Below are 13,397 nucleotides of genomic sequence, written 5' to 3'. Positions count from 1 at the left end.
CCCCTCGGCCCCCTGAAATTCACATGTAAAAAGTTAAATAATAATTAAGTGAATTTTAATTATAAAAAGGTTGAATGACTAAAATGAAAACTTAATCAGAGTATGGTGACCTCTAATGAATTGTGCACCTATTTTTCTTTCACTTTAAAGACTCACGTGACTTCTATAATTAAACCATGCTTCTTAATTCTTTAGAAGACATCGATTAGGGTTTCTCTTCATTTAATACTGTCCTCTTTCCTCCCTAGTACGGTAGTACTACGGCGCTAAATCTACGTCTCCTCTTCCACCGATACTTACCCTTTTCCACCTAACAGCATCTCCTATTCTGTACAGCTGCCTCTTTGCCCAGTTCTCTGAAGCTTTGCATCAACCTGTGCCGGGTTCGCCCCTGATTTCATAAATGTACAGATGTCATGTTATGTCTACATGAGTATGCTCGTCGGAAACAAGAGTCCAAGCATCACAAGTATTAAGTAGTGAACATAAAGTTAAAAAATAACTCAAAAACAGGCACTGGCATATGAAGTGCTCTTTTTAACAAAAAATGTTTAATAACTTCTAGATCTTATTTTGAGTATTAAAAACTAAGAATATATATGATAAACAAACATTTGATTTTAAATGCATTTTTTCAAATAACAAGGGAAAGTTAAATTGCTCATTTCACTAACTAAGCAATCCAAAGCAATGCAAATGCAAAAACACAATCAAAGCCTGATCAATAGACTGAAATATATACAGCATTTTCAATTTGTTCTAAAATAATGTCAACAAACAATCCATTTCAAGTAAGATAACACTATGTTATAGATCCTTCTCATCTATGGCAAAGTTTCCAGCCCTCGTCTCAAATGCAAATCCACGACAGAAAGAACAACCTTCCAACCCTTTTTGCTGAAAAACACATGGTTCCCCCATACAAACACCTTAAGTCTACTACTGTGACAATCCAAATTTTATAGTCAAAAATTCAATTATTGACTAGTCAAAGTCAATCAAGGACTAAAATGAAATTAAATATTTTATTTGGGTTATTTTTGCAATTGGCGAAATATAAAGGTTAAATTGGATATATTTAAAAGTTTGGAATTTATATATATACTTTTGGAAGTTTAAGGATTAAAGGTTACTAAAAAGTGAAGTTAAGGGACTTAATTTGCAATTATGGGATTGTGGACAACTAAATTCAAACCTTTGACCCATTTTCTATTATTTCACACACACACACACACACAGTGAATTTACGGGAGGAGGCAGAGACTGAGAGAAGAAGAGAAAAAGAGGAAAAGAAGAAGGGAAAAAAGAAAAGAAAAAGGAAGAAGAAAAGGAAAAAGAAGAGGAAAGGAGGTAAGGTTGATATCTTCAAGTTGGGTTGAAATTTTCCATTTGTTTTAGGTGATAAAGTATGAATTATGTTAAAATATTAGGGTTTTAACTTGTTGAATAATATGTCGAATTTTAGGGATATTTGCACGAATTGGAGCTCAAGTGTGGGGATTTATTCATTTCAAATTTTCAGTAAGGTATGGAGATGTCAAATTTTTGGGAAAATCCTAGAATCCGAATTTGGGGGATTTTAATTAATTAATTGTGAAGTGATTATGTAAATGAAATATTTCATTTGGGAATTGATTTTATGGAACAAATGTATATTATGTGGGTGGAATTGTGATTACTAGTTTCATTAGATTGGAGATTAAAATTAGTTTTAAATTTGAAATGATGGTTATGTTGATAAATTAGTGATTACCCAAGGAATTATAAAGTGTAATTAGCTCCAATTAATAAAGGAAAATTTGAGAACTTATTAAGTACCAAGAGCATTTAAATTATGTTCTATTATTAGATTTTAAGGTTTCTCGATTCGATAGTGGATAAATTGGTTATCATTATCGTATTTCAGGAGGTAGCGAGGCGATTGGAAACGTCTATCAGCCTATCTAGCTTGTAGCTCATACCTTGTGAGTGGATAAAACTTATTTTTCATAAATAAGTCTTCATTATATTTTAAAGTTATTTATTGTATAAAGTTGACTTTATAACATGATTTTTAGAATAAATTGGATTTTATTAACAATTGTTTTTAAAGTTAAATTCAGTTTAATTAAATCATTTGACTAGCATGTTATATGAATATAAATGTTTCAGTATAGCTAAAGTTATTTTAAAACCATCAGAAAGTACCCAGGTGATTTTATCCCAGTCTGCACTGATGTGAATGTGTTTCCACAATGTATGACTACTTACAGTGATTTTACCCGCTCTGTACTATTGTGAATGTGTTTTCATAGTGTATGACTAGATTATCAGAGGTCTTTGGGACCCACTCTCGTACACAAATAGGCTTTGGGCCGTGTACTAGGGTGATTAGCCTTTGGGACAGCTCTGCGTACGTATGACCAGATTATTAGATTATCAGCTATCAGATTATCAGATTTGAATGGCTTTGCCCTGTACATCGAGATTACTCTTTACATGAGTAAGGCTATTCATTGGGTACTCTTTTTGGTGTGATTTTTCAGTATTTATTCTATTATCAGATTTCAGATTATGGAATTCAGTTAATTCAGTTTTCAGAATTAAGCTTTCAGCTTATAGTATTAAGGCAGTAATATTTCATAATTTTTCATGGATATCAGAGTATTTATAGTCATTATGTTATACAGTTGCCTTTCTAGAATTATATCCAAGAAATTATGATATGATCATGTTTAGTTTTTAAAAGTGTTACTATTTTTCAGAAGTTCTTAACGATAAATAGTGCAAGAATTTTCAGAAAATAGTATAAATGGAAAAGTTTATTTATTTTCAACTATCCACTCACTGAGTTGTAAACTCATATCTTTTTACTATGTTTTCCTATCAGGAGAAGGTCGATTTTGAGATACTGGGAAAAAGCCTGCTGAAGCGAAAGAGACAGTTTCATAAGTATGTAATGAATAGTTGGGAAACTTATGTTTATTAAGTAATTGTCTAATTTTGGGTGTCAAGCATATTTGTATAAGGGTTTGCAAGTGATATAATACTTGCATGTTGATAGGATGATGTTGTAAAAACACTCAGTCGAATTTTGTTATATTTTGTAGTAGTTGTGGTAGCATTAGAGGAAGTGGTGGTTTGCAAAACTTTTGGTTTAAATGTCTATTTGAGATTTTGATGATTTTTCAGGTTGGTTTTGTCCATGTTACAGGGGAAACTCTGTCAAAATTTTTATAGATATTAGCACAGTCAAAATAGGTCAAGTTTGCCTTGGTGGTGGGTCCGGTATTTTGCTGGCATCTACTACCGGCGCACGACACGTGTCGAGTCAATTAGGTTGAGTCGGGACGGGTCGTGTCAACTACTCTCCTTGGAAGCACCTATACATTTTCACCGGCATTCTACTAACCTTGTTCCACTACAGACTCTCCAAGTCCAACATCAAGACCAAGATGGTTCACAAACTAAGGAAAGCAAGCACGTATTTTAACCCTCCAACCGCTGCCACTTCAAAATGCCAAAGATGTTGCCCCACTGTCTCTTCTCCACCTAAACCCACTGCTTCATTTTCTCAATATCTGTGATTTTTTATTTTATATATCCCTCTGTGACCACCATGGCGTACCCAGATCTCAGAACACCACGGCTTTGACAGCAAGTTTGAGATGAACTTGAGCCAATTATTTGAGACAACTACAATTCACATCCTCACTTCTAACATTACTTGTTTTTGAATACTAGAGAATGGCAAGCTCTGTAAGAAGGATTGCATTACCCGAACCAGCTACAACAGAGCCTTGGTAAGACCAAGCTAAGTTGAGCTCAGGGAGGATTTCAGACGGATTAGGTTACAAACCACTAGGGACTTCAGGGAAGAATTCCTCACATGGGCTGTATTGCAATGAATATGCTATGATCAATGTAAATTATAGGAGTTGGACATGTATATTATTGATCAAATAATTCTTCATAGAATAACTAAAGGTAAATTACAAGAAATTTCTTCAAATTAAAAAAAAAAATAATAATAATAAACAACACACGGTAGAAGGTAAGGCTTAAATTTATTGGAATAAAATTATTTAATTTCTAGAAGGTCATGAGCGCACGTCCCTAAAACGTGCAATTTATTTTTTTTATTATTATTATTATTATTTTTTTTTTTCAAAGTTCCAATATACTCGATTTTATCTGTGGTTAAATCTTAATTTGAATATAAAAGAAACAAAGAATAGACTACAGCCAGAATGCAGAGCCTCATCCAAGTGTCTAAAGCTGAATATTGTTTTTAATTGTATGTACTATATACATCTTTGTGACTCGGTTTCTGAGATATGATCTTCGTTACTCCATATGCAGAGATATAACGCAACAATTGAAAGTTTGTTTTGATTTATCTCTTCTAATATATGTTGCTACTTATTAAATTTATGCACTTTTCTCTTGTAATAAATGGCCTCATAATGGTGCTATGGAATAATGGCCCATCATATGAACAACAGAACTTGAATTGACGACATAATGCCCGAGAATTTTGAAGTACATTGACAAACTTGAAACTACCACTCCTTTGATTATCAGTCATCATCAAGGAGTGAGGAACTTATGATACAACGGATCCTGAAAGATTTGCCATACTTGGATAAAGTGATATTTGACTGGATTAAGGGCATTGTTGAGAAACGGACATTGACCGGCATTAGATGATACTCATTGTTGAAATATTTCTATCGTCTGCTAAGAAATTCAAGAATATCCCTTCTATAAGAACATGTGCCTAGACTCACAGCCAAGTGTTAGGTAGTATGGTCGTGTGTTCCTCCAATCAACCTCCGGCGCTCAAGTTAGAAACAAAGATTGAAGGGGGAAGAAAAGTTAATTAAATGGTTTTTGTATGTTTACTGTAGAATGAATATTACCTTTCCTTGGCCATTCTTTATATTGGCTTTTCCAATTAGCTAGATTTGGTAAATTGCTTGAGTAATGTAACAGTAGTAAAATGCAGCACTATCTGGAGCCCAGCTCACTACGCATGTCTTATATCCTCCATGACTAGCGGAATAAAATTGGATGCTTCCTCATTAGCCTCATTCTTGCCTTATAATGCAAATTCAGATACCAGGACGTATGTTGAAGATTTGGACTTATTTAAGCAAATCCTCAACTCGGTGACTAAAAGAAGGATTGATATTATTGAGCAGGATCTGCACGAGCTCAAGATGACAGATTTTAGTAATACCTTGTGGGTCTAGACTCACTCGTAACTTTATATACTTTGTATTTTGTCAAGGTGGTCCATGTATAAAGTTAAAATTATATTCTACAAATAGTTTATTGTGTTTTATAATTGAACTTGCTTGTGTACTAGTTGCTCTGCCTAGCACGTGCAACTTCCGTGCATAATTAAGCTGTTTAAAGTAACAGTGTTTAAATATAGGAAACTTCTGTAACTCAAGGTATTACTTGTCAATTGGAATTGGAAACTTTTAATTGGTGTAAATAGTGAAAGCTTTTGGTACATGAATTGCATAATTATTTTAGGAGATTGTTCATTTATCAGAACCATTGAAGTCCCAACTTACGAAAATTGGACAATATACACATTTTGGTAGTTTGGACGAAAACCAAGTTTTATCTTAGCATTGCATGTCAACAAGACAATATTTAAATTAAGGATTTATCTTAGGAAGCATTGGAATTGAGTCCACTCTGGGGCTGAGGAATCTTGTTCCTTGCCAAGGTGCAACGACGCCGGATCTGAGGCAACATCATCAGAATCTGTTGAACCACCTTGTGAAGACCAGTCAGCTCCGCCTGTGTCAAGTTACATACAAAGCATGATTTACGTGATACATGTATCAGCAGAGCTTGATTAAAGAAGCTTTTGGAGTTGTTTTCAAGTTTGGGCAGATTGAGAAATGGCTGTTGAGGTTAGATGAGGAGACTGGGAAACCAAGAGGGTCCTGTTTGCTTGTTTATAGGAAACTTGATAGTCCAATGAAAGAATTAATAAAGCAGCAAAAGTCTTATAATGGTATCAGAGTTCAATAAACTCAAACTAGTACATTGATCCAATTAAAGCACAAACGTGATGTCAAATTCAAAGATTGGCGCTAAAAATGATCCAACATCTTACAGTGTCATGTTAAGGGTAAATTCTACATTGAATAAACATGAAATGAATTAATGATTCTTAAAGTGACAAGATTGTACTTTTGTTTCTGTTTATGGAGAAATACTATGAAAACAAAAACAAAAACAAAAATAAAAATAAAAAATAAAAATTATAATTTGTAAAAGAGAATTAGAGGACAGAAATTCCTAATAGGGCTGGCCCTGAAATTTTTGAGGCCCTAAGCGACTAACTGTTACGAGGACCTTTAAAATACTTTTTTTTTTTTTTTTTTTACAAGCCTAACAAACTTAAATATATAAATAAATAACAACAATTAGCAGAGATGCAGCAACCATGTTTTAGTCTATTAAATGATTCCCACTCATTATCTCTCTACCGCACGTGTATATATATGCTCTCTCTCTCTCTCTCTCTCTCTCTCTCTCTCTCTCTCTCTATATATATATATATATATATATATATATATATATAGATAGACACACATGTACTACCTCTCTTTCTCTATTTCTTCATGCTCTCTTCACTCCTTTCTCCATCCTCCACACTTCCACTCACTCTTCACACCTCTCTTTTTTCTCTTCACACCTCTCTTGTTCACACACCAGCCCATATTTATAGGTAACACAATCAGTGGATGATCCCTCAACATTTTTCTAGTATGTCGGTGGAGTGGCTGCATTCAAGCTTCTGGAGAATTCTTCTATTGGAAACGATCTTCATTTCCAGCAATAATTTCCAGAATATTCTCCAACTTGCAAGCATATGTAAATCCTAGAAAATTCTAGATATTTGAAGTTGGTGAATGGTGATGATTTCTTCATGGATTCTGAATTGAAGGGACTGTCCCTTCAATTTTCTTTCCTTCCTGTGCGGCATATCCCTTCAATTTCCTTTTTTTTCTATTTGGTGCCAGTATGAATTTTGAGGCCCTAGACCCAAGCCATATTTTTTAGGCCCTAGGCATTTGTCTAGGTGGCTTGGCCTCAGGGCCGGCTCTGATTCCTAATTCATGTTGTCTTGAAAATTTTGTATTTTCTTTGAACATGAATGTCCATTGCCCAGGTTCTCATCCAATGCACAACACAAACTGCTGTGAAGTGAAAAATCATAAGCCAAAAAAAAGAACAGCCAAAAAAAAAAACACCAAATCACACATTTTAGTTTTTACACAGTCTCTTTCAGTGACCTTGCTTTAATCAGCTTCAACGCCATCTTCCTCCCGCTCTCGCCATTCTCCTAGTCTTCCTCCTCATACTTGGCTTTACCATCATGCATAGTTTCTTCATTATCAATTAGAGATGGCATAGTTTCCGACATTTCGTGTTCTAGCTCAACATTTAAGGAATGTCCCGACTGCAAATGATCCAATTATTCTAACCTCTTTTGCAGCCTTATTGTGGTGCCAAAAGATGTAAATGATGTTGTATCTATCTTCTTAATCTGTGGTTAGTTCCCGGAGTCAGCTGCCACCTTATCTTGTGTCTTCACTATCGGAAGAACCTGTAATATCCAAAATTCCTAGTGTGTAACCGGAATTATTTAATGTCCAGTGTTATCCTATTCGCTCCTAGTGATTCCAAGTCTAGTCGATATATAGTCCAATGATGAGAGATCTATCTGTTTAAAGAAAATGAGACAACATTTAATTACGTCCAATTTCATAAAAAAATTTGGACAAGTTTATTAGTTAAAGTTAATTAAGTACAAGTCCTTTTAACTTGGACGTACCTCATGTCACATGTCCCACGTACCACAATATTTGTTGTCTAGAAATTTTAAGGAGGGGGATTGAGGATTGGACTAAAAAAAAATTCAGGCCAGGCTAATATGTTAGAAAATTACACATAAATTTTATTTTTCACTTATTAAAAAAATGAATTGGGCTGGAGCAAGCCCGTCCCGCAAATCCGCCACTGCTATAGTTCAATTGTAGAAATATTATCTAGATTTTATTACCAATGACACTTGTAGCAGATATCCCACGATAAATTTTGATTTTCGGGCTTAAAATACAATCGAACGAACACCAGTTTATCTCAGCTCGACCCAAAAACTCCACCTTCACTTTGGACTCAAACTCCACAGAGGAGAAGGGGTGGTGTTGATAGGGAGAAGAAGAAGCAACAATGGTGGACTCACTCCAACAATCACCAGTGGGCTGCTCCCTTACCTCTTTCGGCCCTCTCTCCCTCCCTCAACACACACCCACACACCACCATGAAAACGGCTAAAAGAAGATGGGTATATATAGGATAGGTTAGTTACACAGCTTGGGCCAAAGGCTTCTTAAGACCTAAACTAATGGGCTACCAATTAATCGAAAACCCACAATCTAATAACCCAACTATTACTTGGACCATCCACAAGTTTAGGTTATTTCCAACTCGAGCCAAGTCCATGGTGTCAATAAATAATCCAACAATTTTTTTAAATCATCGCCCGAATTATTGAGTATCAAAACCCAACAATCTCCACCTTGATGCCCAATAATCGTAAGCAAAAAAAAAAAAAAAACACGAAGTTTATACTTGTACAATCAAGGTAATCCAATAAAATTGGTATCACAGACCTTACATCATGTTTCAAACCTGAAACACATACCATACTTGCTTCATGTACTCATCAGGACTAAGGTCCAAAAAACACCCAAGTAGAAACAAGTATTCACAGTGAACAAATAATCATGCAATGAAAATATTATATAAGATAATACACAATTCTTTTCAAAATCACGTTCATACAGAACCATAGATTAACACTAAGTTAATCAACACACAGTCAAACACAACAAAAGCATAAATGACCCCCGAAAAGATCTCACCACACCTATCATTCCCATTTCGTGTTACTCCTACCTCGAGAACACATATCTCCTCTCATCACCTACCATGCTCACTAGATAATCACTCAACTCATGTATAACTAGTAAGTCACAATAGATCCTAAGCTCTCAAGATAATCCTCTATATCACATCACTTCTCCCAACCTACGTGGATAATGGGTATCCAACTTGCAGAAGTGATAGAAAGTGTCTCTCTCTCACACTCCACCTGATCAGGGTCTTTTCACAGATAAATGATTCTAGCATTTGATCACATCTCCACTCGTGATTCAAATGTCACATTTCACATCCCCGGTACAAACCACAAAGTACCCCTAGACATCTATACTACATCTTAACAAAAGACATCCTCATTGCTAGTGCATCACAAACTCACTATGACAAATCAATACCTGTAGGCGACCACAAAAGTTAGGGCTCAATTTAAATTGACCCACACACCCCAAGGTTACTCCAATTACCAATGCTCCAAAAATCCACAAAGGAAAGGGTGAAGGTGGCACTCATAAAGAGAATCGAAGAAAGAATTGGTTACTTCACTACACTCACAAAGGAGGCTCGCAAAGAGAAAGAAGATAACCATAACATAACTCCCTCACATAGTCTCACAAACCACATAAGCTTACAAAGATAAAGGAGAAAATGGCTGCCCATCTTTCTTCTTACTACCATACTTTCAAACCATTCACAGAGCAAACAGAGGACGCCACAAGTCTCAATCCACTATGCATGCAAACACAATACACAAAATAATAAAATCACTTTAATTCATACAATTACACACATCAAACATATTGAAAGTGTAACATATCAACAGTGCAATAGAATTAAGCGATCACATACATGCAGCAAGGATTACACACAAATGCAATACAGTAATGAGGTTTACTCTCTCGATAAACCTCACTAGGCTCATCACTCAACCCTAAAGCCACATTCGCCTTACCTCTCTCTTATCTTTCCTTTTATTATCATTTCCAGGACAGTCTCTTTAACCATGCCCAAATTTTACCATAGTTAAACCATATCTTAGTTTTCAAACTTGATTTAGACCTACACATGCCACCAATACCAAATAATGACCACAAGCAAAGTATTGACGTAATTCACACAGAATAGTCCAAAAAAAATTTCCAAAAGTCACATGCAATTCTAACGATGTAGAAAAATTGGTAACAAATTCACAAAGAATTTTAGGTAAATAATTAACATGTAATTCCTAGGTCTAGCAATAAGCAATGGTTACCCCTTCACGGTAACCCCAAACCTAACGTCACCCCCACATGATGACTTCTAATGTGAAAAATAAATAATTACCATAACAATATTTTTAACTGCAATAATAAAAGGCAAAAAACACGATACCAAGCGGACCACGTCTGAAGGTCCGTAAATATCAAGACATGAGAATTCATTGCTTTAGGACTAGCACTATCAATCCCAGAGCTTTCAGCAACCGAGGCAACACAAAATGACATCCAGTACCCAAACATCTAAGGGCAAAATCGTCCAACTTTCACTGCATTGCTCGAAACTGAAATCCAACAACACTACACTGTCCACCTTATCTCCAAAAACATTCTGTCTTTTGAAACTGTCAGCTAAAACTGCTCCATGCGTCGATGATGGAGTCTCACACGCCGGCCAACCAGAAGCACCTCCACCTGCCATCTCCAGTCATTTTTCATCCCAAAAATCACAAATTTATCAACAACACAAGCTCTGATGCCAATTGTAGTGGAAATCCCTCGATAAATTTTGATTTCGGACTCAGAAAATAATCAAACGAACACCGATTTACCTCATCTCAACCCAAGAACTCCACCTTTACTTTGGACTGCCCAAACTCTCTCAAACTCCACAAAGGAGATGGGATGATGTTGGTGATAGGGAGAAGAAGCAATTAAAATGTTGCTTAACTCAAGCTGATTGATATTTTTAAAGACAGTCTCCAGGGCAATTAAAATTAATAAGTTGTTTAAAAGTGACATTTTCTATATGTACTTTAAAAAAGGGGAAAAAATGTGAAGTTGAGAAGTTGACAGTAGATGAAAATAGTGGAAACTTCTTATAATGAAATTGAAGATAATGTTGCTTAACTCAAGGTAGTGCTTGTCAATTTCAATTGAGAACTTTTAAATGGGTTACTTGAAGGAACTTTTGCCACATGAATCGCATAAATTAGGAGAGATTTCTTGTTTATTGGAACTGGTGGAATCCCAGCTTTCGAAACATACACCTTTGGAAGTCTAGATTGAGGACCAAGTTTTTATTTACATGGAGAACCATCAAGACAACCAGTGGATTGAGGGTTTTCCATGAGGAAGTAGTGGAATAGAGTACAGCTCTGGTGCAACATAATCTTGTTTCTAGACAAGGTGTAAAAATATTTGGTCTGGCAAAACATATTTTAATATGTCGAAACACCATTGAAGGTATTTCTGGTATGAAGAGATGGTCTAAGGTGAAGCTATAATAGAGGATACAGATCCAGGTGACCAATTTTGTGGCTTGACAACAGAACATATGGAAACTAACTTGAAGCAGAATGACAAAATTGATGAACCTAGAGGAAAAATTTCTATGCTGAATCAAAGCGCAGGAGTTCAAGGCATTCATATGGAATGTACCTTACCATATGAAGGTAAAAAACTTACCATTGATAGTAGGATAGATGTTAAATTTTTATACACATATATTCTTGTCATGTTATATAGAAAAAATTCACATAATCTACAACTAACTCTAAATCGAAGAATCAAATGTATCTATTGTGGTCCTGTATCCCCAATTAATCTTATCAATCTTTAGGATTAGTGTATTTTTCCTTTTAAGGTCAGCTACATATTAAGCAGTGAACATAAAGATTGAAAATCAATTAAAAACTGCACGTGCATAGAAAGTGCTCTTTTTAACGAAAATGTTGAAATATAATAACGTCTAGATCTTATTTTGAGTATTAAAATATAAAAACTAAGAGTACCATTAAGAAACATTTAATTTCTAATGTTTTTTTTTTTTTTTTAAAAGGCTCATTTCATTAACTAAGTAATCCAAAGCAATGCAAATGCAAAAACACAATCAAAGCCTGATCATAGACTGAAACATAAACAACATTTTCAATTTGTTCTAAAATAATGTCATCCAATATTCCAATTCAAATAAGATACCACTAAGTTAAAAATCCTTCTCACCTATGACACAGCATCCATCCTTGTCTCAAATACGAATCCATGACAAAGGCCATCTCCTTTCATTGATAAACCTTCAGGCCACCTCGATTCGGCCTTCCCCTCTTCACTTTCTTCCCAAAGAACCAAACTTCCAATCCTTTTGGCTGAAAAACACACCTTGGTCCCCTCAACAAGCACCTGAAGTTTACTACTCTCCACAAAGAATCAATACATTTTCATTGGCATTCCACTAACCTCATCCACTCCATGCTCTCCTAGTCCAACTTCAAGACCAAGATGGTTGTGCACAAGCTACAGCAAGCAAACGAACTTTTAACCCTCCAACCATTTAGACTTTCTTGTCATTTTGGTCTTCACCAATCATGGCCGCTTCAAAATGCCAAAGATATTGCCCCACTGCAACTTCTCCACCCAAACCCACTGTTCATTTTTTAAGGCAAGAAAAATTGGGAATTATATTACCAGAAATACTCAATCTTATTGCATTAAAAGTTACTATAGATTACATTCCAATTTATACATACTAGAGGACTCAGGGGATTGCATCAGAATAAATGTGACTATTACATATCCAATAAGACTCCTTAAATTACTCAATCAATTGTTGGAATACTAGTAGACACTTGACTAAAAATAAAGTTCAGTAAATGATTTTGAATTGAATTCATCAGTGATCATTAATTTGGTTTATTTTCCAACATTGCCTCCCGTAAACCAAATTTGCTTTTCATTCCAAGTCTCGCAAGCTGTTTCTTGAAGTTCTGACTTCCAATTGGTTTTGTAAATATATCTGCTACTTGATCTTCTGTTTTGCAGTATTTGACTTGAATTATTCTATCTTGAACAAGCTCTCTCAAGAAGTGATATCTCATACGAATGTGTTTAGTCCTCCCATGTAGAACTGGTTCCTTTGTAACAAAAATTGTTAAATTATTATCACACAAAAGAGTTGTAGGAGCATCCTGCTTATGGTTTAGATTCTCCAAAATCCCTCATAACCATACAATTTGGCAGCCAACAAAAGATGTCGCAATATATTCAGCTTCCGTTGTTGATAGAGCAACAATTGGTTGTTTCTTCGAACTCCGACAAATTTCTCCACTTCCAATGCTAAAGGCATAACGCGACGTACTTTTACTATCATCAACACTTCCGGCAAGATCACTGTTAGTGTATCCAAAGAGTGTAATTGGAACTTTTGCTTGATAAAAAATGACATAATCAATTGTCCACTTCACATAT

The 13,397-nt window shown here is 35.2% G+C and overlaps 1 long non-coding RNA gene across 2 annotated transcripts; it reads left to right on the top strand.

The window, feature by feature from the left end:
• The first annotated feature begins 1,215 nt into the window (after window positions 1-1,215).
• On the top strand, window positions 1,216-3,170 carry LOC111407745. Of its 2 annotated transcripts, none has more exons than XR_002705169.1 (4): window positions 1,216-1,355; window positions 1,466-1,526; window positions 1,907-1,964; window positions 2,870-3,170. It is a non-coding gene; the product is annotated as an uncharacterized LOC111407745 (long non-coding RNA). The 2 variants fall into 2 exon arrangements; XR_002705168.1 differs by having other exon boundaries at window positions 1,217-1,350.
• Window positions 3,171-13,397: the final 10,227 nt, after the last annotated feature.

This window comes from Olea europaea, chromosome 13, assembly GCF_002742605.1.
Source record: "Olea europaea var. sylvestris chromosome 13, O_europaea_v1, whole genome shotgun sequence".
Classification (NCBI taxonomy): domain Eukaryota; kingdom Viridiplantae; phylum Streptophyta; class Magnoliopsida; order Lamiales; family Oleaceae; genus Olea; species Olea europaea.
This window is presented reverse-complemented; position numbering and strand designations above follow the sequence as displayed.